The following is a 4,875-nucleotide window of genomic DNA, read 5'->3' on the forward strand; positions in this document are numbered from 1 at the left end:
CATTTCTTAGTTTTCGTGCCATCAATAAAAAACAGTAAGAGCATTTATAATAGGATTCTGAGCAATAACATCATTAATTACAAAACTGTGCAAAGATAAGAATTGCCAAAGTTGACTGGAAGGTTTTTTATAACTAATCTGTCCTACATAGTCAGTTAAAGCAATTTGCAAGCTCTCTGTCATAGACAAAAGATAATGAAAATGTGATTGATTAATAGGGATAATAATAGTAAAAACATCTTTATCAACTGAATAGCATGTTTTTGCCCTTGCATAATTAAGATGGAAATCGTCTCCTCATATTTCATCAAAGTTTTAGGAAAAGTATGTTTAGTATAAATCCATTCTAAAGGTTGTTGTTGTTGAGCTAACACAGCAGTAGGATAATTAAAAGTAGTCAGAATTCTCAGATCTATTGATTTGGTTATATCAATTCTGACTAAAAATTTTGACCTTATCATTTCTTGTACATATTGCAACTCTTGTTTAGCAAGAGGAGTCAATTCCCTGGGACTATTTAAGTTAGGATTGCCTTGTAAAGTATTAAATAAATTATGTAATTTATAAGTAGGAATTCCTAACATAGGGCTATCCAATTAATATCCCCTAATAATTTTTGAAAATCACTTAAGGTTTTTAAATGATCCGTTCTGGTCTGCATAGTCTGGGGTTTTATTTGTTGTCTTTTTAACACATACCCTAAATAATGATAAGGTTCTTCTTGTTGGATCTTATCAGGGGCTATAATTAAACCATATTGAGATAAATGCTTAGAGATAATATTTATAAGTTCATCCAATTGTTCTTGCTTTGGGGCAGCAAATAACAAATCATCCATATAGTGAATTATAATAAGAGTAGGATATTGAGTTCTTAAGGGCTGCAAAGCCTGTGCCATATACATTTGACACAGTTGGAGAATTCATCATACCTTGGGGCAATACCGTCCATTGAAATCTCCTGTGCGGACCTTGCAAATTAGTATAAGGTAGAGAAAATGCAAATCGTTTTCTATCGTCCTTATCCAAGGGTATAGTAAAAAAAACAATCTTGTAAATCAATTATTAATAACTTCCAATCTTTAGGAATCACACTAAGTTGAGGTAAACCTGGCTGTAAGGCCCCCATAGGATGTATAGATAAATTTACCACTCAGAGATCAGTCAACAATCTCCATTTACCAGATTTCTTTTTTATAACAAAAATAGGTGAATTCCAAAGAGAAGTAGAGAGCTCAATATGATCTTTATCTAGCTGTTCCTGAATTAGAGACTCCACCGCTTCCAATTTCTCTTTCGTAAGAGGCCATTGTTCAATCCAGATTGGGGTTGAGGACTTCCATTCAATTTTTATAGGAGATATAAGAGTCATTATTGTTTTCTACAATTGAAATAAAATCAACATATTATCAGGAAAGACTAGATAAGCCCCCCATTGTTCCAAAACATCACATCCAATAACACTAACAGGAACATTTAATACATATGGTTTATGACTGCAATCTGACTGTCTTTATTACTTATGGATTTATAACCTAAACTACATTTAATTACATTTACAGGTGCAGCTCCAACTCCTTTTATATTATCACACTTCATAATTTGAGTACTCCAAGCAACAGGCCAATCATCTTCCTTTATAATAGTGATATCAGAGCCAGTGTCAATTAATCCTTTGAACTTTTTCTCTTGTATATGAAATTCAATACATGGCTGTGCTTGTCTTAACATCGTAGCCCAATTCACATAAGTAGGGTCAGTACTACCAAAACCTCCATTTCTCACTTGAGAACTGGTATTTATAGTAATGTATGGTAGTAAAATTAATTGTGCTATTTTATCTCCTTTATTTATTTGATAAGTTACAGGAGCAGTTAATAAAACTTGAATTTCTCCAACATAATCTGAATCTATTACTCCTGGACTAACTATGATTCCTTTAGCATTTAAGCTAGGTCTTCCCAATAATAATCCCCATGTTCCTGGGGGTAAAGGGCCAAAAATTCCTGTAGGTATTCGAGAAGGAATTACTGATGGCGAGATTTGTAAAGTCACAGCTGAGGAAAGGTCCACGGCTGCATTTTCTTTCATTGCTGGGGAGAGCAAAAAAAAAAAAAAAAATGGTGGGTTTCCCTTGATAATTTGTTCGGGGTCCCGAGGTAGGCCCCGCTGGCAGTTTCCCGATTGATCAGGTTTATTCTGATCTCACCCAGTTCTATTATTTAAAATATTACCATCTACATCAGTCTTAGATCGACATTCCTTAGCCCAGTGGACACCTCGCCTACATCTAGGACATTTACCCGGGGGGTTTACTGGGCAATTTCTGTTTAGGGCACTGTTTTTCAATATGACTGTCAGCTCCACAGCCGAAACACTTTATTTTAGAACGTTGAGGATTAAAACTAGCAGCTAAAGTTTGAGCAAGAAGTTGCATTTTCCTGGTTTCTGATTGTACATTTCTACAGACTCAAGCATAAGCCATGGGATCACCTGTCTCTTTAACCGGCAAGATAGCTCACTGACAATCCTCATTAGCATTTTCATGTGCCATAATTTTCATTAAATGTTCTCGTACAGCTACCTCAGATACAGAAAATCAAAAGATTTTTGCAGCCAAGCTAAAAATTCTACATAAGGTTCCTGAGGACCTTGAATTATTTTTATCCAAGGTCCACTTTTTTCCCATTCTGGTTGTATTCTATCCCAAGCTTCCAAACAGATCTCCTGCAATTGAGCATGAATTTCTTCAGGTGCATTAATCTGCTGATTGGTCAAATCATATGCCCCAGTTCCAGTCAACATCGGATAAGTAATAGCTTATATCTGTGCATTTTGAGAAGCAGCATTCTTTCTAGCTTGAGTAGCAGCTAAATCATAATACCACATAGTCTATTGAATATATTCAGATGGCTTTAACAGAGAACATGCCAAAATTTTCCAATCTTCTGGGGCCAAATTACCATAATGATTAGACAACCCTAGAATAATCTCTTTCACATATGGTGATTGTGGGCCATACAAGGTTACAGCTTTATGAGCTTTTGTAATGTGATCAATATCTAATCCTTCCTAGCTAGGGGGTTGAGCTATACCCCCAACAGGAGGTACTCTAATTACAAGGAAAGCAAATTTGGAAGCTAAGACCTCCATGTCATCCTCTCTGAATCTGAGGAAGGGAACATAGCATGAGCAGCTGCAACAGCAACTCGCGCTTTGTTTCTTACTTTTGCTTTCAAATTTACTGTCTTATGGGCCTTATGAAATTTTTTCATCAACTTTTTATATGCATCAGCAAAGTGCTCCTCGTCACTATCAAGATCACTTGAGATATCTGTATCATACGGTGGAGGCAAAGGAAAGACTTTTGATTCCTTGTCCTCTTTACATTTAAAACAGTCCTTACTCTGAGCACTCTTAACTGATGCCACTTCTTCCACCTCTTGCACAACTTGATTCTTTAACTCTGGTGGCACATCATACAGATGCACAGCCTCTTGGGATTCTCATAACATATGTACAGAAGTGATAGAAGATTTATCTTGTGAAATTAATAGCTGTATGAATAAAAGCCCATATAGACCAAAATTCAAAAGGAATTTTCTCTTCCACTCAATAAGCTTTTTCCATGTTTTTCCTTACTCGATCCCATATTTCTAAGTCTATTGTCCCTTCATCAGGAAACCAGGGATTATATTCAATAACTGTTTTTAAACAAGCTTCTAACTGTGCTATAGGAATTCTAGTGCCATTAATTTTCAAAATATGGTAAACTAGAGAAACAAAAGGAGTAGACTTACCTTGTCCCATTACCCTGTAATATCTTACCTCTCGAAGAGGGCTCGCAACCCTATCTGCAGCCTCCAATGGGTGCTCTTTCAGGTCCCTGTTCAGGCGCCACCTGTTGTAAGCCTCTGATGGGGCCTGGGACCTGGGTCTAGGAGTGGAGAAAATCAGGACACAGGGGATGCAGAGGATGTGAAGCCAATGCATGCTTTACTCCAAAATGCAACCTTATTTATAGTAAAACAAGAGGAAGATAAAATATTCTTCTCAAGCCAAATTATCTCATCATAATATTTACAGTACCTTCATGCTCCTAGGGCTCAGCCCTTCTTGGAGTCTTATCTGTCCTTCTGTGCTTTTTAAACAACATTCTATTCTTTACTTATAACTTTATTAGCTACACAGCTTTGTTACACAAGCTGGCTTATATAAGTTTAACAGGGTTCAAGGAACAGTCAGTCTCATGACAAGAATAACTTCAGGCCAAGAACACTCAAGTACCCAGGGAGGAAGCATTCTTCCTCTTTACTCTCAGTGTGCCAAGAATAACTGAGGCCTTTTGTTCCAGCTCTGAGTTGATTTCAGGTCAGAGATCAGACCTTCACAGAGCATCCTTTTCATCATAGAAAAAACCTGATGCTATCAACCAGCAAAATTAACATCAATTTCCAGAACTAATGTTAACCCGTGCACCTCTGGCAAACTCCAAGCAGCTATATATGCTTCTAGGCCTGCCTCAACAGTTAGATTACAGAAGACACTGCCCTATCAGAATCTGTCTTGACAGGTATAACATCAATGGGCTTTATCAAAGAAACCACTGTCCATTACATATATTTGTCCCACTACACTGTACCAGTTTTCCACAGTAAGCAATATATAAGGGCAATCGTGTTGTTTGATTATATGGTCCAGTGACATAACAACCAAGTATGAAACTACTGCTGCTATGTCATATTTTGTGAAGAAACATACTGTTGTGGACAACCACCATAGTCAACTGAAGTCCCCCCACCCCCCAAACCAGTATTTGAAAAATCACAGCACTTTTTTCCTTTATAAAGTTTTTGCAGATTCAGAACAGTAAGTA

This window comes from Nannospalax galili, unplaced genomic scaffold, assembly GCF_000622305.1.
Source record: "Nannospalax galili isolate Female #2095 unplaced genomic scaffold, S.galili_v1.0 scaffold717, whole genome shotgun sequence".
In the NCBI taxonomy this organism is placed as follows: domain Eukaryota; kingdom Metazoa; phylum Chordata; class Mammalia; order Rodentia; family Spalacidae; genus Nannospalax; species Nannospalax galili.